This window comes from Anas platyrhynchos, chromosome 8 (assembly GCF_047663525.1).
Source record: "Anas platyrhynchos isolate ZD024472 breed Pekin duck chromosome 8, IASCAAS_PekinDuck_T2T, whole genome shotgun sequence".
Classification (NCBI taxonomy): domain Eukaryota; kingdom Metazoa; phylum Chordata; class Aves; order Anseriformes; family Anatidae; genus Anas; species Anas platyrhynchos.
This window is the reverse complement of record NC_092594.1, coordinates 12,008,497-12,035,388: the sequence shown is the minus strand read 5'-3', so window position 1 is coordinate 12,035,388 and position 26,892 is coordinate 12,008,497. Positions and strand designations below refer to the sequence as shown.

Genomic DNA, 26,892 nt, shown 5'->3' with positions numbered 1-26,892 from the left:
GACGATCCCTCCAGAATATATTACGTATTGGCTTAATACTTTCTTCTAATAAGGCCTAACATGACATAAGGTTCTATCTGAAGGACCTTCTTGCTTTATTAATCTCATTATGACCACTTGAATTGCTACATTCTCAGTAATGATTAAAACATTTGACTCCCAAGTGTGATATTATAATGAAGATGGAGTTCACAGAATAAGGCATTGTATCATTCTGCAAAGGCTGGCAGCAAATTGAAATATGAATCAAACTCCCCAATGTGATTTCTCTACTACTTCCATGGAAGAAGAAATTCAAAAATTTTACATACATACATACATGTACAGGTTTCAAAATCCAAATAAGAATGATCTCACGGAAGATATACTTTTGCATTCTTAAATCTTAGAAAATATGATGTTTTCACCATCCTTTTTAAAAGGAGCATGGCTTATGTGAATTGCCAAACTAAAATTGACCACTTGTAAATGTAGTATGTCCTCCTCTTCCCATTGCACATATGTTTTTGGGAAAAATAGTGGCCAAATTCCAGTTTGACAAGTTATATATTTTTCTTGTTCTGTACATGTCTCCTGTAACAGAAAATGTATAAACTTTCTTCTTTACTTGAATATACCATTTCTCAGTGGAGGAATATAATGAAACATACATTTGTAAACATGTTTGCATAAAAAACTTCAACTCTTATTTAAAAATAATAAAAAAAAAATCTTGTGTGAAGAAAGGATTCAAACTTATCTATAATCAAACTTGTTTGTAAATAATAAAACCAAAGAAAATAAAAGAAAGGCTTGGAAATGAATTTTAATTCCTCTACTTTTTTTTCCTACAGGAGAAAAAGGAAAGACACATTGCTGTTCCTCAGTATGAAGATCTAGAATAAAAAAAACACCACCACCACCACCAACAAAAAACCACAGGATAGAAGCATAAAGCATGTTGGTCAAGCAATCCTGAGGTATGAAACAAAGTGGGAATTGAAACTGAGCGTGATCGTTTTTGTTTAATGTTTCCCTTGCCTATTGTTTCAGCCAGGTGGAAATGGTTACTTCTCAGAGAATCAGTTAATTCAGCATTTTCCTGATTCAAGAGAGATTTCCATAGGTACAATGTTTTATGGGTATGTGCTTCCTTGGGCACAATGCATAAAATTCTTCAGGCTTCTACCCAGTGTGACTATCTTCCAGCGACTCACCAGTCCCACCACCAAAAACTCAAAGACTTGAATTAGCTGTATATTCAATTTCTTTTTCATGCTTTCCTTTTTGGTCTGATTTCTTGTCTAATGGATACATACACATCCATTTATTTCCTTGTCTTGGTGAAGGCAGGAAGGGAGTATAACAGAATACTGTATCATTAGGAAAAAAAGGTTGATACTGCATTTTAAGGCAGTGGTGGAGCCTGGGTTGCAGCACTTAAAAAAAATTTGGAGAAACTTCCGTTTTTGTAAACACCTACGAAATATCCCCCAGATGTCTAGGGAACTTAAGGTATATTTGGTTTAGGTCATATTGGTCTACAAGAGGCTTGTAGATCAAATGACAACACCTGCTGTCATTTCAAATAGACTTTTTTCTAAATTACCTTTACACTGCTGTTTTGTTTTTGAATGTGTCAAATATTGTTCAGATTTTTGCATTTACGTTGCTATTTGCAATAATTCTGCTATATAAAATACTAAGGGAGGACAAAAAAAGTATTTTGAAGCTCTGAATAGGTAAGTGGAGTCTAATTATCAATGAGGGAGAGAAGCGACCAAACTTTGTATTGAATTTAGTCTTGTGAGAGACAATGTGTAAGAACATTAGAAAAAACAGAAAAACAGTCAGGATGTCATTTTGAGCATTCCTAATGTTATAAATTCTGAGCCAATTTAGCTTTATAAGATTTATTTATGGGGTCAATAAAAGGCAAGTTTTATTATTATTATTTATTTATTTATTTATTTATTTATTTATTTTGTTGTTTTATAGCTTTACAAGATTTATTTATGGGGTCAATAAAAGGCAAGTTAACAGTGCTGAGTGTGTGGGGAGTCTGGGCTCCTCCAACACACACACTCATTACATCAGGTGTCTGGTTTTTATGCTCCTAGGCTAATACATATTCATTACTACTTCTAGAAAAGGCAGGGTTATTATAACTAGTTCCCGGAATCCGAACCCTCCCACTGACGCATGTGTATCAGTCTCTGGTGGTCCCTCTGGGGGTCTCTCATGCTGAAGGCTCGTAATCTTCCCAGGCTTTTTCCTTGTCCTTCTCCTTTTTCCATCTTGGCCAGATGTCAGAGACTTGTGCAGCATCCCATGCAAGCTTTGTCTTTTAGTCATCCTTCAGCTTTCCCTTTTTCCTTAATCTCTTGGCCGGATATCAGAGACTTGCGTAGTGTCCCATGCAATAGTCACAATAGTTATCAGTTATTCTGAAACCCCCACAGATATCAGAGACTCAAGGTTTACTGTTCAAGTCCTCTATTGACATGAATTGCTGAAACATTCTGTACACTGAACATTAGCGTTAGGTCAGAGATTGGACTCGATGATCTTGAGGTCTCTTCCAACCTAGAAATTCTGTGATTCTGTGTGATTTTATATTTCATGTATTAAACAATAAGATAAAAGAAACTTCCCCTCCCTAACATAGAACCAATTGAATAGATTGTATTCAACTGTTAAAAAGTAACATGAAAAAAAAAATCAGAGATATAGTAAGATTTTTTTTGAGTGTCATTTTTATGATTATTTGGCTTATAAGGTCACTTTCTTATGGGTCTGTTAAGAGCATTTTATGCACTGAACTAAAAATCATTTGTTTTATTTATTGCATGGAAGGGGCTGTGAGCTTTTTCATAATTATATTGTTGTTCAGTTGTCAAGATAATTGAATATTCACTTGGTCTAGGACAGGATAGAATTTGTTCTCATTATTCTTTATAAAAGACAGCCAACATTAGTATCAGGAGGGACCATATTTTTCTTAATGTTCTTTGAAAGCATAACTGCTTCAGGTCCTTATAATATGTGTGATATATATTTACCTTATCACTGTAAGTTGGGCTAAGGCTAGATGTTTTGAACTGGGGCATGACTCAAAAGTCAACAGTTCACCCAACTTCCATATTTTTGCGTAGTTTTAATGTTCCAATTTAATTTCGTCATTGCTATCAAAGGAAATTCTCCTTTATACTGTTAAACAGAAATTCATATATGCTATGTAAGGCAGTCATACTTCTGTCAAGAAGATATGAAAATCATTTGGGTTCTATTGGAAAGAGTTCAAAAAGAAAATCATGAATGAAATAAAGGGAATCTTTCATCTTCCTATTCTGATCTCTTAGTAGACTGTTTAATCTCAAAGTGTAAGTGCATGAATGCAAAATTAGGGTGAAAACTCAACTTCTACCCCTTCTGGAGTTTGGAAAAGGAAAAAAAAAAAGGTAGGAGTCTGGGTTTATAATTATTTGTGCCTACAGTGGATTAATTTTCTTTCTCGTGAGTTTTCTCATGACTGTATGACATTTACCCTAGAAGTTGGTGATGTACCTACTCTGTGACCAAAATACAATAAATCTGAGCAATCCAAGGTTTGTTCATTTAGTAGTGGATATATATTAAGCCTGTAAGGGTAGTATTTGCTTACTTTACTGAGACTCAAGATCTTTTATTTAAAATGTTTGGACATGTTAGGCAACATAAAATTTTAATTTATAATCTCAACAAGACAAATAAGTAAAATGTAGAAATGAAATGATTCCTTGCATTAGTTGTGCATATTAATTAAGGTCCTACATATTTCTTCCTTTATTCTATCCAGGCAGTAAATCTCTCTTCAAAAATTTGTATGTATTTCATTGCCTATAGTTAATTCTGACCTTTGCCACAAACTGCTACGAGCCATCAGCTGCTATAGACTCTTCCATAGTATTTATTTGAAAGAAAACAGCTAACTAATACTGGCTATTTATATTTCAGTAGAGGTCTACTTTTAGTCTTTTATTCTCTCTAGTCCTTAGCAAAATACTGAAGTTATTACAAAGATCAATATGCTTGTAAGAGAAAAGAGTACCATGGAAGTATTGAAAAGGTATCACATCTATACACAGCACAGATATCTCTGCCTGTAATAAAACACAACAGAAGTATTGGTACAGTGCCATTATGAGACAGTGCCACATGCCAGATGCACACAGCTTGATTTGCTATTTAGCTAATCCTGTTATGTAAGTAAGTATCTGTGGGCTTGTGGCAAGTGTCCCATTGACACCTTGGAGTAACATCTCCAAGGCTGGAAACCACAACTTCTGCACCTTAATTTGCTTGAAACACAAAACTCCTAGTTGAATATCTTCTCTAAAAACTTCTTTTTGTTTGTTTGTTTTTAATGGTATAATTTATATAACTCATACTTCTCCATATCATTGTTCCAAAGACAATTCAGAAGTCCTATGGAGACGAGATTAGCGAAGCTGATGCTGAGAAAAGAATGAGTGAAGTCCATCTGTTTTGTTTGTATTTACACAACACTTGTGTTAAGCAGAACATACACCTTTAAAAAATGCATTTCAAAAGGCTGATTCGCATAAAGCAAAACGAAACAAAAACCTCAGATCCTTTCTGACAGCACTGCAAACATCAGTGCATAGGAGACAATTCCATTTCATTTTGGAGTAGCTTTACTTGTAAGGAACAGTGTAGATTGTAAGTCTTTCATTGTACAGGAAAGTTGTATTTAAGTTCCAGGTATGTATTTGTTGGTTTCAGGCTCTGTTTTCTGTAAGTACTCTTAGCAGTAGGAAGGAACATGCAGGTGAAAGGCCTTGTTTTCCATTACTTGTTTAATGCTTGTTTTAGGTTGTTGCAAAGTTTTGCTGTTTATGAAAGGATGGAAATATATATATATACTTTTAGCTGGAAAACAGAACATGATGATTTAACCTGTTGATTTGTTCACCTGTGGAGATATGCTTTCATCAGAGAAAGATAAGCCTTACATTGGTAATATTACAGTGCCACGTCATTCTTTGCAAGGCATGAATAAGTGGCCAGTGAAAGAAAAATCAGTGTATAGTCTGGGAAAACAGGAGAGGGTATTGTTCGTATTCTTATTGTTACTTGAAAGGTATTTTTAATATGAAGATTTAATATGAAGATGTCTGTAGTATTTTTATCTGAGATTTTGGCAGGACTACATAATGTTTTATTCTAAAAGTTTACAGTTGCATTTATTGAAACATGTAAAGCCTTATTGTTTGCAAATGTTTTGCTTAACCTTGGGAGACTTTGCTCTGTGCGTGCTTACTTACATGCCATTTTCTTGTTGGTAAGACAGCAAATATTCTACCTAAATATGCAGGTTGCATTTTAAAATTGCTTAGGGGAAACAGTATTTTTAAAATATTCATCTATATTTGTCTCTGTGTAAGCAGGGTGACTGTCAATTTACTAGTTTCTGTTTCCTAAATAACGATGCTTTTCAATTAAAGAATAAATGTGGGACATATTTTTTTTTCTAATGATGTTGATCACTCAGAAGGTAGCAAAAGACAGAAGACTGATTGTATATTTCAACCTACTTCTATGTACAGTCTTGAGTAATAAAATCATAGGAATATCACCTCTAATTTCTGCCTTGGCCCCCAAAATTAAATCAACTTTACTGTGTATTCTCAATAAATAAATAAATAAATAAAATGGTCTAGCCTTTTCTTAGATATTTTCAGTTACGGAGAGTTTACAACCTCACCTGTCAGGCTATGGTTTGATACTACTTTTTTCCTTATGTTGCTGTTTTGCTTAGTCCAAAGAATTGCCCACTTAAAACACGACACTGATTAGCTTCTGTCTTATTGATCTATATGCACACTGAGTTTATTTACTCAAGCTTTACTGTCAGGACGGAATTAATTTTTGAAGTGTTCGTCGATAGAAAGATGAAGTTCTGGGTTAATTTTGATGCATTTCTCCAGTCACTCTTTCATTCAAAAAGCTGGCGATATCCATACCTTATAAATCAGGAGCTACAAAAGTCAGAAGTATCCGATAGTGCTGACTGTTACATTTAAGACAGTTAGGGCCTGCTTAAAGTTTGTTGTGTCATTGTCTCCAGTCTCAACAATTAGTTCTTTCACTTATTTTACTGGAAGCTGTAAGTACTCAGTTCTTCTACACGTCCCAAATATATGTATTTAGAAGATGAATAGACAATTAATGTCTAATTTGCAGAAATTACCCCCACCTCATGATTTGGGAGGTACTGTTGGTGCCAAAGTTACACAGCTGGCTCTTAGTCTGCTACCGAAGTTGAAAGAGTACAGCCAGGAGATAATTATGCCTACATATGTCATCTGGAGGCAGGAGAACCTGTTCTGCCTCCTTCTCTGTTATGGTTCCATTGTGTACATGTATGTGCAAGGTGCAGTCATGTTTTGAACATGTGTAGTGCAATGCGACTTCTAGTTGAGGTCAGAGCAGTTTTCTGAGAGTGCACGAGCTGGTTTTAGCGGTATGTTCCAAAACATGGTCTGCCACAGTAGAAAAGTAGATAATACTGTGTCCCTCTGATTAGGCTCCTCGCAAAAACAGGGTGGGATATTCAAGTCTTTGTCTAATTTTCTGTGGAGCTTTTCTGACAGGTGAAAGATGAAACTATGAGTTCTGTCCAGGCTTTGGAAAGAACTACATTTGATATGAGGACAGTTACCCTGGCCCGTTTGATTAGCCTGTGTCCCCCAACACAGTAAGTCTATCTCATCTGCTTCTTCATTTCTTATGAACCTCATTATATCCTCCTTTTCTGCAGCTCCTCTCTTCATTCATTCATCTCAAAATCCTCTAGTCACATGCTCCATTTACTTGATGTCAGAGATTCTCCACGCTCACCTACAACATAGGCCTTTGTCTGCTCTTGCCCCCTTTCACCCCTGTGTTACAGAACAATCCATGTCCCTTCTAGTTCTGTTGTTCTGATGTGTTTTTGTCCAAGATATAAAACAAAGAATTAAATGGCATGGCACCTGAAAGAGTTAATCATAGTGTGACGTAAGTTCAGGTTACAATATAAATACAATAAGGTTATTGTTCCTCAGCATCTCCATAAAAAGTTGCCACTAAATTTAGGTATTCACATTCTAACTTCATGAATATATAGTAGGTAGGGTTCACTTGTGCTTTACATAGAACTGCCACTGAGTTCCATGGGATTAGGAAGGACACAATCTAACTTTTAATGTAATTTGTGGTCTCTTTGGGGGCAATAAACAGATTCTTTTTAGTTAACTCCACCTGTTTTCACTTCTGTACCCTTGTGATTATTCTGAAGGAGAAGAAAGTATGATGTGTGAAATAAAATGGCTCTGTGGTAAAAGCCATGAGAACTTTAATATCTTGCTGGCTTTTTTTAGTTCTATTCTCCACTTATATTCTCATGTAAATAGCTGCTAAGAGCTCTATTAAAAAGTTCCTTTATCAGGGTCAGAGAATCATCAAAGCCAGCAAACTAGAAGTTGAATTGGCAACCAGATGCTTGGAAGAAATGAGCAGCATTTGGCCGTGAACTACCTTTAACCAAGATTTAATTACAATATTCATTACTTCAGAGACTAGAATTCAATATGACAATCTTAAGGGAACAATAGTAATAAAATAATGAATGAAAAGTTCTAAAAATATTCAGCCAAGTGAGAGAGTATATCTATGTCGGTAAAACAAACTCTTATAATTAAAAGTCATCTAATTTCAAATGTGGTTGTTTTGTGTAGCCTTTAGAGAAAAAGGATAAAAAGAGAAACCACTGAAAAAACTGATTTTTTTTTTTTTTTCTTGTGTTCCTGCTGGGTGCTGAAGAGCGTTGTTCTCTTTGTTACGAGTGCTTTCTGCTAATATGGGTCAATCACGCATATATCTTCCTGTAATCACTCTGACCTTTTCTTCACTACTAGCCCAATTCCAGTGCTATTGCACCAATGTGGAGCCCCAGCCCATCTGGTGAGTTATGGAAAAGCCCAAAGGTCAATGGCTGCTCTTGCAGAATATACCTGATTGCTGGTCGTAATGTCCTTCCTTGCAAATTATAGATCGTTACTGTGTGATTTTGTTTTAAATCAGGTAATTCACATATGACCCATTTGAATTCTGCAGCACAAGAGTATTTTGATGTTTAATTTAACTGTACTTTCTGCAAAAATTCTTTTAATCTTTGCTTCACAATAGCAAATACATTGTAATAACTGCATATCAGCTCTGGGCACCTCTTAAAAATTATAAAACTGACCCGGGGGTTCAAGTGTCAAGCAGTTGTTTTCCAAATGTCAGAAACCGCATTTACATTGGCATTAATATTCTTATTTGCACTATGTTGTAAGATACTGATATTAATCCTTTACTGTGTATTAAAGCCTCATCTTTTGTAGATAACATGTTGCATCTGAATGGCTCCAGGAATTTTTTCCAGCAGTTACCTTTATCAAGCTGCGTAAATTGCCATCACCTGTAAACATCCTAGGCCCCTCTGAAGAACTGCCATTGATCTTAGTGAGTTTTATGGTAACATATAGAAGAGAACAAAGAATACTGCTTTTTAAAACACTATTTTCAGTATCATTTTTACACCTGACTACCCCATTTTTTTTTTCTTTGGCGGACTTTTTTTCCCCCTAAGTCATGATAGCATAAGTTTATTTTGAAGAGTAAAATATGTCTTTAAAACACATTTTCTTCCAATCTGAAAGAAAAAAAAAATCACTTCTGAAAAAACAGCCTTTTGGGTTGTTTTTGTTTTATCAGTCAGTTTGGCTAATCTACATAGGGTGCTATTTGGAAACAATGCATAAATCATTTTGTTTTCTGTATTATATACATATATGTACAAGAATAATATCGTCCTGTCACTGCCCTCATCTTTTCCTTCATTTCTAAGCATTTCATATACTGCTATATGGCCCTAATGAGTCACACTGCTTAGTGTTTGGTTTGATTGGATTTTAAAATCTATTTGATGAATTAGGTCTTTTGAGATGCACCTTTTTCTACAGAAAGTATTGAGCACATAAAAAAAAAAAAAAGTATTTAGGTAATTCTGTTTTCTAAAAATGAAGTAGATGTTACCTAAAGTATAGAAAATGAAAATAAATAATAAAAAAAAAAAAGCAACAAACAAAGAAACACACCAGAAACTAAATATATTTCCTGGAATATTTTCTTCAATGGGGGTATATATCTTCTTTTAAAATCAAGCCCATATTTTTATGTTGTTTTATAAATCTGTGTTAGTCAAAGATGGAAGAGATGTGGACAGAATATGAAGAGGGTAAACTCAAGTCATTTTTAGTGAACTATTGTTAGAGTGTTAGAGTGTGAAGAAAATATATGCAATGAAAATTCTGAATTCATATGCTGTGGGCTGTATAAAGGTCAATAGCTCCTGACTTAAGAAAAACTATAAAGCGTCTGTATTTTCCCTACAGACAGATATCAATCTAGGTTATAGATAACTCAAAAGCAAAATTTGGACCCAAATATGGACGGCAGTTAATCTGAACAGGAGTTGTATGTAAATAGTAGATATTGGATTAGACTTGACAGCTTGACTAAAGATTTTGTGGGTCCCTACAGAGCCTTATGTTGCAAACATTTTTCCAAATATGTTATATTACACTTGTACATTAATCTATATATCTGACTTAAAATATAATAGTTTATTTGCTTTGATTTGCATTATTTTTCTTCAGTAATTTAATCTCTTAAAAATAATAATAATAAACAAACCCACTTGACTCATTTTGAGGAAAGTAACATTTCTGTGAATAAATTCTATCAAAATGATTTACAGAAGAAACCATGGTGTATATTACTCAGAAATTAAGCTAACAGTATTTTTCAAATAATACATATATGAGATGGGAGGAAGATGAATTACAGGATGACTCCTTGAGATGGAATTTCCACTAGCAATATTATGATTCTGGTCTAATCTCCCTCTTCCTTTTATATCATCCACATGCAAATCATAGGTACATCTCAAGGTATTAATAATAACATTTTTTATTGTAAGTGCTGTCAGCAGTTCCAGACAAAAGTGGAAAAAAGTGAATGAATGCTCTGACATGTACAAAGAGGACATGTAACTAGTCAAGAGAACAGGAAACTGAAACAACAGACTTGATTTTCTTTTTGCTCATGAAATAAAAAGTGATGTTAAGGATCATTCACAAGTTCAATAACTAGATATTTTAGAAGAAATTATAAAGAAAATAAATATTTAAATGGTTGAAATAAATTAGGGGTGTCTTTTTGGTGTAAGTTAAAAACATATGTATATATATATATATTTTTTTTCCTGGGAACTTTTAAGCATGGCTGAAAAATAGGAACGAGGGCCTGGAGAAAATGGGACAAGAGTGGTCTAGGTAGGTATTTTTGTCCAGCCCCTCAGTCTTCAAAGTTTGAAGAGAACTTTGAAGATTCACATTATGTCATACTGTGTACATGGGCACAGGATCAGCTTTCATTTGTGCTTGGCATGGCTTTTACATGCAAACCCAAGTTTGAGTTAGTGTTGACTTCCATCATTATGTTATTTAAGATACATGCCAATGGTATCTCCATAATAACACAAGCAAGAGACAAAAAAATCTATAAATGGCAGCATTGAATTCTGGTACCAGAGTACAGTGATACTCTTTTATGCCCTAGTTATGTCCTTTGCACACCCTCCCACTACACTTGATGGGACTACCTCTATGTTTGTTTAAATTCTGAAGGTCAAAACAAAGAAAATACCTTACTAAAAATACAGCTGTGAGACATACATGTGATAAAAGTCTCACCAAAGTTTAAAAATTTACAGTGACCATTGATTTCACCTTAGAATTCCTACTTACACAAATCTTTCCGTCACTCTACTGAGGAAAATTTCTTTGGACAATGCGCAAGAACCTTCTTATTCCTTTGATAGGATTTAGTTTTTTTTGTTTGTTTGTTTGTTTGTTTGTTTGTTTTAAATATTTCTTGCTGCTTTGCCAAGGTCAAACTACAACAGGCATAAAAATCCCTTATGGCTATCATATGTCATATCCTCCATTTAGAGTTGTTTTGACCACAACTTCTTCCCTTTATTTCTTTATCAACACTAAAAGCAGACATAATTACAATATTTTTTTCTATACATCATTTCCACAGCTAGGTAATGTTATTTATAATGTTACATATAGTGATACAAAGCTTTAAAAAAATACCAACAAACAAGTGTTTTTAAGAACTTCTGAGGGCGGCACATTTGACCAAAAGATAGATTATGTGCAAGTTGTGCTTTTCAAATAAACTCTCTCTCTGCTATGCTTTATCTACATCACATTCCCAAATTGTGTTGATTAGTATTTTCCTTTCGTTTATTATTGAAGAAGAATAAATGCTTGCTAGTAGCTACAGATTCTGTTTTTTAGTTCCTTGTAAGCGAGTTGTCTAAACTGGAAATACAGATGATATCTGTTGCAAAGCTTTAGTTTGAATATATATTGTGGATGTCTATTGGAAATAATCTTTTAAAGCCATGCAACCAAATAACTTGTTTTTTTAAATTTAGATTTAAGCCTCCAAGAGCCTTAGATTAGATATATTCAGTACAGTTCATTTCAGTTATTTGGAATACTGTATTGGTATTTTAATAAAATAATAACAATAATATTATTTAAAAAACAAACAAACAAACAAACAACACTTCTCAATGTGCTTTCACTTGTTGTGTATATGTTCTGACTTGTGAAGAGAGTCAGTATCAAGGTTTATGTTACATTATGAATGAGTTATGAATTCCAAAATATATCGACTGTCATCCTTAAATTTGAGATAGGTCTATGCCATATTAACACTAATGCAGCATGTAAGAGCAAACATAATGGTGAAAAATACAGTGTGAGTTGTAAGTTGGAAAAGTTGTGAGTACAAAGCTGGAATTCTTGATTTCCTCAACAGCTTATGCTGAAGTTATGTTTTGCATAAAAGGATAAAGGGAGCCTTGGTGCTACCTGGGCTTGCCTTTATTTCTTGTTCCCCACACCCCATAATAATTGTAACTGTATTGCTGAGCCTTTTCTGGATTACATTAGAGTCAGTGTAGAGTAGCATTGTTGTTACCATTTCAAGCAAGGACTGATTTATGTGTTTTAATTAGATCTAAAATTTTCATTAGACTAAAATATGTTTTTCCATATATATGTGTGTATGTAGGTGGCTATATACTTTCTTTTTTTAGTAATTTTTTTTTTTTTTAATCAGTGCAACACTACAAATTGATAGGGCTGTTGGACTTCAGCAATGAAGCTAAAATAAATAATAAATTAAGTAACTTAGTTAAAATGATAATAATTACCTTCTTGTGGCTGAATAGAGCTTAATTGTAACCCCACACTACTATTGTATTTTCCTTCTAAAACTAAATATGATTTTTGATGTTTTCTTTCAATTGAGTAAAAACTGAATGATTTAGAACTTATGTAGTTTATATAAAGTAACTTCAGATGGATTAGGATAATGTGTAAATAATTTTTGTATGAGAACAACAGCAGGTTAAACAAAAAATCTAACAATCATAAAACAGAAAAATCATATATACTCTATTACAATAACTTTTTCTGAGATAGCTGTTCCATTTTTATGTGCAGCTTTCATCTTTTTCTTTTTGTATGATGCAAAGCAGATAATACACTCATATTCTTGAGAATAATGTTCCTTACTAGTAGCAATTGTTTAAATATTGTTCATGTGATCTTCCACTAGTTGCATGAAATATCTAATGTGCATAATTCAAAACATAAATAAAAGGGAAAATCGAAGTCATTCCAGTGTAGATAAATAACAGAAATATAATAATTTACAACTGTACAAGTTATAAACATTCCTGTGTATTCCTTAAGTCTGATCAATATTTCTTTTTCTAAATAGATATATTTAGCCAGTTCAGTGGTGTTGCTGTGGGCTACTCAGTTTACACAGTTGTAAAATGAGTGTAAATCCCTTATTTTGCACTCTGAATAAGTCCAGAGTAGTTTGCGAAGTGGAAAGCAATAAGCTTTAGGAAGCCTTGGAACAGGCTCCCCAGGGATGTAGTCACTGCACCAAGCCTGTCTGAATTTAAAAAGCGATTGGGCTGTGCACTTAGTCACGTGGTCTAAACTTTTGGGCAGACCTGTGCAGTGCCAGGAGTTGGACTTGATGATCCTTATGGGTCCCTTCTAACTCCAGATACTCTGTGATTCTATGATAATTCAATATTTTGATATCAGACAATAGCAATCACAATTGTTGTTTTGCATGTCCAGTAACGGCAAAGTTATTGCATTAATTCATATGAAATTGTTACATCAAAAATTGTGATCCATACTGTGAAAATAATGCAAATTTAAAGGTTTTATGACAGTGAATTTGCATGTCTGAGGCACATTTTTCAGTCATTTACAGAAGCAACACTTGTTTAGGTCATTTAGATAAAAGAATTTGTCATACTGTTTATGTGTGTCTTATCAATATTTATAGACACACACACACACACATATATATCTATATGAATAGATATATATATCTAATAGAGTGACCTAGTTAGGAAGCCTACTGTAAAGATTGGTAGCAGGAAAGTCATCTCAGTATTCTTGGGCTGTATAGTATGCAGGAAATGTGGCAGATAAGGTAAAAGCACTGTTTCGCTGTTTTTTTTGTTTTGTTTTGTTTGTTTTTTTTTTTTTTTTTTTTTTTTTGTTGGTTGGTTGTTTTTTAAGGTAGTATTTTCAAATCCATATGTTATGGAATATTTAAAGTATTATTTGAAAATTTGTTTTTTTGTCAGCCCTGGAGATAACTATGACTGAATTACTAGATCCATATATTACAAATTACAAGTAATTTGGTGAAACTAATGATGAAGAACACAGATGGAGAAAAAGTAACAAAGTTATGATGATATGGGTAAATATCTGTATACTTAATGCTAGAAAGTTGCAGCTTAATATCTAGCTTTAGTTCTGTATGTAAATAGTTACGAATGTGAACTCTAGCTGGGAAGCGAATGTATTCTGTGGAATGCACCTCTTTAATAAAACAGAAAATACTGAAAAAAATGAAAAGAATACAGATAGTTCAGCTGGAAGGGACCTTCAAAGATCGAGTCCAACTGTGTCACCTCTTCAGGGCTAACCAACAGTCAAAGCATGTTATTGAGGGCAATCCAAATACACTCTTGAGCACTGACAGGCATGGAGTATCAAACACCTCTCTCTCTAAGAAGCTTGTTCCAGTGTTTGACCACCCACACAGTACAGAAGCTTTTCCTCAAGCCCAGTCCAAACCTCCCCAGCACAGCTTTGTACACTCCCCTCATGTCCTGTTGTTAGTTCCCAGGGAGCAGAGTCTGGCACCTCCCTCTGGGCTTCCTCTCCACAGAACACTGCAGAGAGCAACAGGGTCACCTCTCAGCCTCTTTCTCTGGACTGGACAATCCTGGTTTCCACAGCCTCTCCTCATAGGGCATGCCTTCCAGCCCTTTTACCAGTTTTATTGCCCTCCTCTGGATGTTCTCTGTCTAAGATGGTCCTCCAGAACATGAGGTAAAGGAAATGCAAATTAATCCACATTTTAGTTATCTAATACGTAGCTACAATGTACATAATATATAGCTTCTATGTAGCTACAAAATAGTTTCATGAAGAAGGAATCAGATTTCAGTGAGACAAAGGGCATGCTTTACTAAGCAGGTTGATATAATGACCCCAGGGAAGATGAATTAGTACCTTATTTACCGTTTTATATGTTTTCATATGTGCCAGGCCTCATTTGGTGTTATACATAGCATCTGTGCATCATTTAAGCACTATGTGAAGACTTAGGCAATATATTGGCCTTATGTTAGCTCTCTGTCCAGGGATGGATTTTTCCTTCAGCACAGTATCATGTTTGTCAAAGTTTTCAAGATCCATACTTTTTTCTCAGTTTAAAAAATGCTATGTTATTGGTTTTGGTAGGGACTACGTAGGTATTCAGAGTTAAATCTTGGTATTATCTGTTGAAAAGGTAGTTTATTTAGGTGATAAGGTTTTTGTGTATAGTGCACCATTAGAACTGTGGAGATTCAGTGATTTATCTGGCTCGAGATCTGGGTCTGAATGACTGCTGAAAATGTTTAAGGATCATTTCTTTTGAGCTAAGGCAAAAACAAGTTTAAAAGTGCATGTGTGTGTGTGCACCTATATTCATGGATCTATTTCTCTATAATAAATACAGATCTCTTATGTATTGGATGAAATAGTTTTCTCACTAGAAAATAATTTGCTCAAAAGCTGAATGTTCTGCAGGAATGTTTCAGCTATTTTCACATGAAAGCATGTTTTCAACCTTCAATTTGTTTTGCTTTTTTATTTTGAATTGAATATTGTAGCAGATAATGTTTTGATAACTAAAGTGTTTCACAGTAATGTTATAGAGTGCTGTTTATCTACACAGAATATTTAACTGTCATTTCTTAATTTCTTCTAAATTAAGATTTAGCATTCTTAAGATGGAGTTCATTTGGGAAGATTACACTTCTGTTCTCACTTGGAAAAATGGCACAATATTTAGAACACTGGAAGTACCCACGTACCTTAGCAGTGTTATGTGATCTGCATCCTATGCTTTCCACAGAACACGTAGGGGCCCTGGTAATCAGCATCTCATTACTCTATCTGCAGTAGAAGCATGGAACAGAAATGGTCTGAGACCCAAAACGCTTGTCATAAGAAATATCCTACAATATGGTTACTCTTCTTCTGTCTGCCCTCAGTGCTTTACTGCCAGAAGACTGTGTGTGTGAGATATAACTGTTTTAGTATTAAAATAATATTGAGAGTTGGATGGAAAGTTGAAATGACTGTCTAATTTGTGGAGAATTTGACAGTGAATTCTCTTCAGTTTTCTCAGACAGTTCCAGCATAAAACAACTGGTGCTCTTAAATGCCAGGAGAATGCATGCTGAAAAGCTGCATCCTGTGGTGTTGCACAAATAAGTATTTGCTATACTTTAATGTTGTTACTCCATTTTACAGCTTGTGCTGGTTCTGTGGTTTAACCACAATACAGCTGAAATAATGCTGAGATAACACAACTTAAAGCAGTGTGGCTGTTTTGTGAATAGAGAGAGTGAATGTATTTTGTGATGTATTTTAAGTTGTTAAATTGGATTGCTCCAGTCCTGTGTATATGTTTTAAATATTTCTTTTCATATGTCATTCACTCTCAGCACACAGTGCTGCTCACAGACATCATACATCTTTTTCTGAAACACTTTGTCTATGCCATCACTTTTTCTTTTTTCCAGTTGAGAGCTGGCCAGTATATTGAAGCAATCATTTCTCATACCAGAATAGCAATGAGAATCTTAGTAGTACTCATTTAGTATTGCTTCTTGCTAAACATATCCCAGGTGGTAATGGTGCCATTTCTTCAGATATCAATATGACAGCAGTTACAAATGTGCCTCAACTATATAGACTGATAAGCCTTGACTACATATAATAGATACGTAAACACAAATGGAGAAAGAATACAGAATGTAGAGTGCATGCCCATGTGAGACAGATATGTTGTGAATGCCAATAAAAATTTCATACATTTAATGTTCTTGTATTGTCTTTTATTCCAGAATTGGTTTAGACTGTATTTTGTCTTTCTAAGAAATAATAATAATAATAATAATAATAAAACACCTGTATATAATTTCCCTCATTAAAACTAAGTGCCTCACTCTGTAACCAAATATACAGTTTTTCTAGCATCCAACAAAACTAAAAGAAACATCATGGAATTATTCTTTCAAAACAAATGGTGTGGTGAAGTATTCTAGGATTTTCAAATAATTTTGTCCTGTTGGAAGCTCCTTTAGATTGTACCTGAAGATTTCAGAATGTTGTTGTAACAAAAGACAAAAAAATTGGTAGGAAACGTTTATATCTGCTTACCCAGAGTATTCTGTGCATGGTCCAGATGCTCACAGGTTGCAGCACATGCTAGTGTGAAGAATTCAAAGCCTTGCTATGGTCTGAGTACTTTTTATTACCTGTGTATGCATTCATATCCTTGCAGATCAAATATTCTTTGTACCAATCATCCTATATACTTCTCATTTATAGCGTGCAGTTGACACGGCATTACTGATGCATTTTTTATTCCATCCAGGTGTCTGGCTGTGAAATATGGCATGCATATTCCCTGACTTGACTGAGTTGCCTTCCATGCCAAAGTAGTACTGTGAAATCTCAACCACTGTTAAGCAAAGATGTTTGTGATTACTCAGGAGGAAAACAAATGAACAAACACACACACACACACACAAAATAAACCAAAAAAACAGTGGTGCAAGTATGTGTTTCTGTCGCACTGGTCAATTTTAGTAAAGTGTGAGATGTATTTATTTAATTGTGCAATGACTGTGAGACCTTTGCTGGGATGTTCTGTACAGTCTGATTACCTGTGTTCAAGAAGACTTGTTCCAATTGAAATAAGTGGGCAGGCAAAGCAGGTAGAAGTTCAGCAAATTAAAGGAAAGGGGTTTTATGAGAAAAGCTGAACATCTAACTTATTTAGGATGGAAGAAGTGTTTACATGCTAATACGATTGCTTTCTGTAAATAGATTAGTAGTAAGAGGTACGAAGGAGTAAAGGGTTTTTGTGTCTGTTTGTGTGTTTAGGAAGAAGTCTAGTTTGCAGTATAATGGTGAAGAAATTTACTTTCAAACATTCATACCTAGGTCAGAAATTACAAGACGTTTGATGTTAGCATGTTGTTAACATGCTTACACAGCAATATGTTCAATACTCCTCTGAGGAGTGGAGGAAGGATTAAGTTACAAGATTATCTGTAAGTAAGTACTTGTGGTCTCTAATATAGATTTATGAAATATGAAATGAGGGGTGGGGCCAATTTATAAAAAAATATATAAATAAAAAATTAATAGCACACTTGTCTGTAAGGAAGATAATGGCTCCTTCCATTTGTGTATAATGGCTTTTCAGTTCTGCTGATTAGTGGTAAGGGAGAGTGTTGGATTTTTTCTTTGTTTGCTTGTTTTAAGCTATTACATTTTTTATTGTATTTTAGTAATGTAAAATGTAAATTATTGACTAGGCCTTGATTTTCTGTCCTACCTAAGTCTTTTAAATTGTACTAAATGGGATAATCTCTTATACTACAGAATTATAAAAATATTCTTAAATACATTGTTTTTTAATTTCTATCATTCACTTTCTGGAAGTGTTTCCATGTTGTTGTGATCTCTACAAAGAGTATAAGCAATGTCTTTACCTTGAGAATTTTTGTGGAGGTTATGTTCCTGAGAGCATTTCAGAAAACTCTTGACTGTTGTATGAAAGCTGCAAATACAGTGCTGCTCTGGTATTGCAGATTCTTCATTTGACAATGAAGCTGTTTCATACCCTAAATTATAATGGTGTGAGGGTTTTACAGGTGAGCTGAATCCTATTCACTCTAAGACTATTGGAGAATATAAATTATGTCGTTTGAAGTGACTGTTTCCTTGTTTTCTTGAAATGAAAACATTTTCTTCTTTTCTCGGTCAATGGGTATTTTGGCCCACTTGATACCACTTACTGAAAATACTTTCTCAGAGTGGTTCACTTGCCATTGAGATAGAAGGTTTGAAGAGCTGCATGAAAGCAAGCACTATTCAAGGATTCTATATTCAATTTTAAAAGTGGCTTCCCAGTAAAGAAAACAGTATATTTAAGTACAGGATGGGGAATTGGAAACTTACATCTCTTAACTCAATACACATCATACCATTCACCATTTTACATGGAACTGTGTATGTGTGGACATGTGCCTACATTTATTCCTAGTGAAATGGACGTAAAAGTCACTTATTTTTCTGGGTATGTAAAGCTCAATTTTAGCATCCATTGATATGCTTAATAACTGTTATAATAAATACAGACCCAACAAAGTACTCATTATGAGATTTCCTTTTAATCTGCTGTTGAATATGTTATACCTACACAGATATAGAACATTTTGTTAACATACAAGACTGCGCACACATGGGCACTGATCATATTTCTGGTGTTTTTGCTGTTTTGTTTTGTTTTGTTTTTTAAGATTGTCAGTCACTTTGTTCTCTCATGGTATCATATAGATGAGAACATTCTGGAAAGATGAGATTTAAAATCTATGAGTGTTTTGTTGTTGTTGCATTTGATTTTCTAAATTTGAAAGATACTTCATTCATCAAGGTCTGAAGTCTGTTCTTACAAGTTTCCAAATAAGACAGATCGCTCATTCTAAAGGCTGAGTGAACTTTAGCTAGTGGGCACCTTATAGGATGGTTTGCTGCATAGTAATGAAATTTTCATGTAGTGACAGCTGCTGATTTCATGATTCTCCATGAAAGCAGAAAAAATTTACTACTACATAGATGATTAACTTCTATTTACAATATTTAAGAATTCCCCAAACTGATCCAGGCTAGAGACAGAATAACAAAAACAAATTGTAGTGTGAAGGATAATTCCCATCACCTTCCTAATTCTTTGTTATATATGCTTATTATGGATCAAAATAAATTATTTGATGATAATCCACTTTAATGTGCAGGATTCATTCTCAGTGACTCTAAATAACAAGAATATTAAGAAAGACATCCAAGAGAGACACCACCAAGAGAGACACGGAGCTCCTGGAAAGAGTCCAGCAGAGGGTTATGAAGATGACTAGGGGACTAAAGCATATGTCTTTTGAGGAAAGGCTGAGAGATCTGGGCCTGTATAGCCTAGAGAAGAGAAGGCTGAGAGGGGATCTTATCAATGTACATAAAAATCCTAGGAAAGAGTGTCAAGACCATAGGGACAAACTCTTTTTGTTGGTGCCCAGCAATAGGATGAGAAGTAACAGGCACAAATTGAAACATGGGAAGTTCCATCAAAATATGAGGAAAGAAGTCTTTACTGAGCAGGTAACAGAGCACTGGAACAGGTTGCCCAGGAAGGCTATGGAATGTCCTTCTCTAGAGGTATCCAAAACTCTCCTGGATGCAATCCTGCGCAACGTGCTCTAGGTGACTCTGCTTGGCAGGGGGTTGGACTAGATGATCTCCAGAGGTCCCTTCCAACCTTGGCCATTCTTGATTCTGTAAGATCTTACACAACTAAATGTTTCTATAAAAGTGATACCTATGTTTTAAGACAGTTAGGAGTGTTTGCATTTAATATTCAATTTGGAAGATGTTGCTTATATCTGGGTTTTACAGGTAAGGATTCTGTTAATTGACCAGAGATTTATTTCATATTCCCAGATCAGTTAAGTAACTGATTCTGAGCCAAGGTGAGCTTTGTGCAAGTTTTAACTTGCATGCATTTTTGATACATTTGGAAATTGGCTTTAATTTCCAGCATGCCTATAATAATTCCATGTCTTGTTAGATTAATGTCATACTTCATACTTACCTTAAGAAAATGTCTTCAGAAATGTCTTTCTTAGAGCTAAAACTAGAATTGGGTCTTAAAGATTAATCAGATAGTAGGTAACTTACTTTACGTAAGGTGGAAATACAGGCTGGAAATAATATTTTAAACAGCATAGTTATTCATTGACATAATGTATTTTCATATGTTAATAATCTTTGATTTCAAATTTGGATAATTGCCACTGGGACTAGCCGATGAAATCTATTTTTGGTTTCTTAGGAAAATATTATTGAATTTTAAACCAATTAAAAACCTCTTAATCTGTCACCTTCTGTGATTTCCTGCTCTGCCTCAAAATTGTGTTAAATAAAACGTGTGTCAGTGGCAGGGATCAGGTTACTGCTTCTCCCCAAATACTTCATGCAATAATTTTCATTGTGTGTGTGTGTGTTGTTTTGTTTTGTTTTGTTTTGTTTGTTTTCTCCAGCTGCAAATATGGGTATATTACAAAATGATACTCTCTCAAGCTGTTTCCTCATTCTTATGGGGAACAGTAAAGGAAACTGATAATTTTTCAGTGAAAGACAGCTTGTAAGATGGAGACACGGAGGGAAGTTCTGTGGAACTGAATGTAAGTTAAAGTTTGAATGTCAATTGTATATTATTTTTTGCAAAATCAACAGGCTTCAAGATGTGCTCCTATGAAATGCACAGTATTAATTGCACAGAAGACAGCTGTTGGTGCATTTCATCCTATAATGGGATAGTAAGGCTTAAGAACCTCTTCCTGTAAGTTCACATTTCAGTACAGCCTAACTCATAGTTGAAAAAAGAAGAAAAAATGTGTATGTTGTCTAAGTTAAGTTTACACAAACATAAGGCCCACAGATTTAAAATATTTTGTTCAACCCTTGCCTTAGTTCCAGTTCAGATTCATAGTAGGCTGCAGAAAAGAGTTCCATGTGATTTTTGCTTGTGGGCTGTGATAACTCCTACGCTTTTCTTAATGGTCAGGTGTTCATTTTCATTTAGCCTGTGGGACCCACACTGAATTAGCAGAAGGAATTGAAAAGAGTAAATGTTTTGTAATATCACACTGTCAGAGATCATCATCAGGATTTTTGTAAGTGCGATCTGGCACACAGAATACAGTGTCCAATGTGTTTAGCTGTATGTGCTGTTGTAATGGTCGCATGTATTTAGATGCCAGATGTCTGTTACTGTATCTTCACATCTAAGAAGTTTCCACTAACGTGAATGGAAGTAGTCAAGAAAACCCACATCACAATGAAAAATTCTATACTTACAAGTGAACTCATTGATTTCATTCAGGTCAGAAATGAAATCTTGGTACATTAGATATTAACTGAAGAAAATATCCTAATTGGGGATGTTAATGAAGCGTCTAATCCCATTGACTTTATAAGTATCTGCATAAGTCTTTTTTCATGTATAAGAAGCTTGCATGAGTACTGTATTATTGAACTAATTTGTGTTAATGATCATCCCTAAAGTATATTTCTGTCTGATGCTGTCCTCAATCTGCAGGCTTTGTTTTATTGTGATAAGATTGAATGACATATATCTTCCTGTCCATTACTAACTTACGATGCTATCAGTGAGATAAATTTATCTTAACTTCCTTTGCAAATCTAGTGCATGCAGGGGGTGTTCTCCGTCAGACCTGGATTTTATCTACAAGTTGAAAAGAATAAAAATTTGACACTTAAAAGTACTGTTTGCCTTCTGAAAGGTCTGTAGGAAGCCTCTCTGTAGAAACTGTAAAGCTTTTCAAACAGCTTTTTGTGTGTGTGCGTGTGTGTGTGTGTGTATGTGTGTGAGAACTTTGTCCTCCTGGTTCCTTTATGTAAAAAGCAGGCTGTTTAAAATGTGGGGGAAAAAAAGCTTTAAAAGATTTAGTGCAATAGATTTCTTTCCCTAGGAGCATGGAGGTCTGTATTATATACCTTCTGTTTTGTTTCTTTATCTTTCACAATACATTCTCTGGTCCTTGTGCTCTGTCAGAGAGAGTGGTGATGTTTCTGAGATGCATCCTGCCAATATTGGGTCAGATGGTTAATAACGTTAGACTGGAGAAACCATGCTGCCTGTTTCTCATACCTGTTTTACATTTATATGAGCCATTGTTCTGTGTGATTGAAAAAGCCCCAGCTGAAAGATACCTTAGTTACAAAGCATTTGAACAGTTTTAAACAAGCATTTGGCTGGTTTTCAGACAGTATCCTGCTGTAATTTCTGTATAATTGTAATTGTCATTTTGCATTGAGATAACTATAAGGGGGTGAAATCCTCTTTACAGAATATGTATATAAACAGAATACGTTTTGAAACAGATGCTTATAGACGCTCTCTTCTGAATTCTCTATAGAAATTTCAACATATTTTGAAAAAAAAATAGAATAATGTAATGTATATTCAAACAGTATTTCCCAATTGATCTCTGCCAAATTATATTGTTCAATTAGATTTATACATTCTACTATAAAATTTAAGAACTGGTAATCCAACAACCTCACATTAGAAACTGGTAATATATTTTCCTTATTTTATGATTACATATTTCAGATTACACATGACAAATATTTTGCAAGGATAGCTTGACTTCCAATTATCCACAACCCTGAGCTGATGAAGGAGCTGTAGACTGCTAAAAGACAGGGAATTAAGTTCTTTTGGCAGGGAAAGAGAAATATTTCAGAATATAGAACTTATCACTGATGAAAAAATTGCATACACTATATGTAAAAAACAACCAAACCAAAACCAAAACAAAACAAAAAGAGTGATTTGCGGTGATTTCACTGATTGAGGTACTTTCACTGGTTGAGGAATGGTCTTTGTTTCTAAAGCTGGGACCTTCCTAAGTCTTTCTCAGTCCATCTTGTTTCATAGCAATAACAAATCAGTTATTAGGAATTATTATTATTATTTTTAAGCCAGGTTGTAAGAAAGCAAGCTCTGACTTAGCTTAGCTGTTGCTTTTCTGTGTTTATCTTTTCAAACTTTATTTTATTTATTTATTTATTTTTCTGCCCAGCCAAGATCAAATAACCATTTGTGGACTGCTGTTGTTTAACCTTGTCATGAGGTTTTACTTCACTTATTTTTAGCTGTAAATTATGAAGAATATGTCTTTCAGAAGTATTAGTTGATGGCATATATATCTTCCATTTGGAGTACCTGTCTTAAGTATCTATGGCCATATTCGTTGGGGACGGAAGAAGGCCCTCCTTTAAAGGATAGTTCAGAGCACTTCTGTTTGAAACATTCTTTTGAGAAGGCCTTTGTTCTGACTATGGTAGAAGTAATTAGTATTACAAATCTCCTAATCTGGTAGAATCAGTGCTCTCTGATAGTTTGCAGAAATCATTTCCAAAGCAGAGAAAATTTAAAGGAAAAGTAATTTATCAAGAAAAAATAGCCTTGCAGTCTAAATGACAGGAACAACTCAGTCATTATGCCATTGAATTTGTGCGTGACTGAATTTAGTTGTTTTTTTTTTTTTTTTTTTTTTTTCTCAATTCATCATGTTTCTTGGAATATATGTTTTAATATACACTTTAGCATATGATGTATATATTAAATATGCTAGAGAAAAGAATGATTGGATGTGAATAATTTCAGGTGTTGTGGGGAGTGAAGCTGAAAGTAAGGGGGGATCATGGGTATAGCAGACTATGAGAACTCCAGCAGGACAATCCTCTATTTCTGTAAGAATTTTTAAAAGAAGAAAAAGTCAATAAAAGACCAAGCATGGAAAGACAATCATGTCTGTACCCCGTTCCGTTTTTAAAAAATATTTTCTGCAACCACATGTACATGCTGAACTGAGAATTTGGATCAACCCTTTTATGCAGTCACCACCATACAGGTGGAAATTGTTGCCTTTTAGCTGAGATGTAATGAGTTTCATACATGTTATTAGTCTGCTGCTAATGCCAGGCAGCTTTGACTTTGAAGGAGTAACTTCTAAAGGGAAGAAAGCTTGCTTGCTCAATGATAACATGAATGCTCCAATAGCTGTTGCGATAATTCTGAAGGAAGAGAAGGAAATGGCTGTTGGAATGTTATAATGTTATAATACTGTTATAATGACTAAACTCCTAAGGGTAATCAAATGAGAGAAAAGCAATGATACAGAAAACAATATTTGGAGGAAAAAGTTTGTCCCAGCTTGTCTTTTTATTGATAAATGTTTAGTGGCTGGCACCGAAGCTACAGTTTTCAAGTACAAATCCATTGGTTCAAAAAAATTAAAACAGCAAAAATGATCATCCTGACAAACTTGCTTCCAAAACGCTTCATGTCAGGAATGATTTATGCAGCTTTATGTTGACTTTGTATGTATGGTCAGGAGCTTTATGTCCATAGAGTTTAAAATCAATATCATGCTGGTCACAGTGTACTCCTAAGGGAATAATTGAAGAACACATACCTGCTTTTAAATTAATGGGATCAGGGTTTTGTTGATATAATTAACTACTGCAAAGTAGTCAGAGACTAAAATATTCGCTGAAAAGATGTTTTGTATTATGTATCATTGTGGTTACATAATACAACTGAAAAACATAAATATTAAATAAATTAGTTTTAGTTCCACATGGTCTTTCATAAAGAAGCATTGGAAGAGCTTCAGATCAATTCTACAGATTTGTAAAATCAGTCTATACATATTTTAAGTTTTATATGATCCTTTATTGCGTGATCTTCTCCTTTTGTCATCTTCCCTTGCTTCATTGGAAGGTGTGGAATTCAGAACTGAAGGGTTAATTGGAGGCAGCCCAAAAGTAGAGCTTATTAGTGTCCCTGCCAGAGGAGGATGGGACGGAGGAGTCCCTCCCTGCAGGAGGCTGGAAAATATTTATGGTCCCCTCCAAACCAAACCATTCTATGATTCTATATGGCTTAACTTGATATTTTCTTGAAAGGAATCACACTATGTTCTCTGGCCCTTGGAAGTCAGGTGTTTCTACTCTCTTAACTTCTCAAATATGGTTTGGAGAACACATACTGCGAAGAGTGGCAGAATCCTGATAATAATCCTGATACTCTTTAATATTTTATGAAGCACTTTTTAATTGTTGTTTTGTTTCTTTTTTTATCAAACAATTTGTTTTAGAGTTCATTATGGAAGTATGGGGGGGGGGGGAACACACAACTTTCTGGAGTACAGTAATGAATTGGATAACATGTTGCATTGAGAGAACCTTTTCTTAAAGTACTTCAAAGGAATGTTAAATGCTGGTTCAGTACTTCCTTTGGGAGAGGAAACCGGGGACAAGTGTTGTTCCCCAGGGATCCATTTCAGGATCAATATGTTAGAGAGCCACTACATATCTTTACCTGAAGTATCCATCTTGTTGATAAAGGCCTTTGTGAGAACTAATCTGGACTACTGTTAACTATTCTGGTCAATCATGTCTAAGAAAGATTAATTGGAAATAGAGTAGCTTCAGACTGTATGGGGGAAAGGACAGGGAATAAGGGAGCTTGGCTTATTTAGTTCTGAAAGGCAAAGGTTAAGAAGGGATGTGATTACTTTATGTAAATAAATTAAGGAGGGAAAAGAACTAAGTAAATTGAAGAACAGTGCTTTCAGAAGAAAAAAAAAACAAACACAAAAACACAAAAACAACTCTGAATTCCCAAAGTATAAAATTGGTTTGGAATTACAAAGATTTTTAATTAGAGTAGCAATCAAGTCATAAAATAGGTTTTAAATGGGAATAACTGGGAAAAATTCACTTCTCTCAAAGTGGAACTTCTTCAGTTCATGAAAATGTTACCTACTGCTTTCGAAATCCATTATTAGTCCTATTTCTTCTATGCACTGGAATGAAATAGTATCTGTTCATTTGGCAAATCAATTTCAAGATAGGATCAGGGATTTGTTTGCTTGTCTTGATTCTGCAGATTGAGTCTTCTAAGTATTTACTTTAAAATGCTGTATTGATACCTCAAGTTAGCTTCCTTGTTTGATACTGGTGCTTCTTCTCCTAATATATTTTTTAAAATTCCAAGCTTGTTTCTCATAATTTTCTGCATGTCCTCAAATGTCAGGTAGGAGATTTTCTCTGACAGATCTAGCTAATTACCTCTGATATCAAAAGCAAAATTGCTAAATGAGCCTCTACGAGTTCTTGGCACAGGTTATCCTCAGTGGGATAAAAGATTGCATGTTAACTTTCAATAAGGATATAAAAAAAAAATAATAATAAAAAAATGTGGCTAGCTACCTCTGCAACATAGGTTAGATAAAGAACTACTGTTTTGCAGTGACAGAGTATCGGTTTCAACAAACCGTATTAAGTTAAAAATGATTCATTGTTATTTGAACACCGAGTATTTGGATAACTTAACCTGAGTGGGGAAAACAATGAGATTAATACTCCTTCCATGCAGGTCTTCTAGATGTTGTGCTTTTAAGTCTGGTCT

General features: G+C 34.5%; 1 long non-coding RNA gene across 2 annotated transcripts in view; it reads left to right on the top strand.

Moving 5' to 3' along the window:
* The window catches only part of LOC119717642 (uncharacterized), a 550,393-nt gene that overhangs the window by 178,047 nt on the left and 345,454 nt on the right, over positions 1–26,892 (top strand). For both annotated transcript variants that reach the window (XR_011811091.1, XR_005267607.2), the window contains exon 5: positions 834–959. This is a non-coding gene — a long non-coding RNA (uncharacterized lncRNA). The remainder of the gene's footprint in view (positions 1–833; positions 960–26,892) is intronic.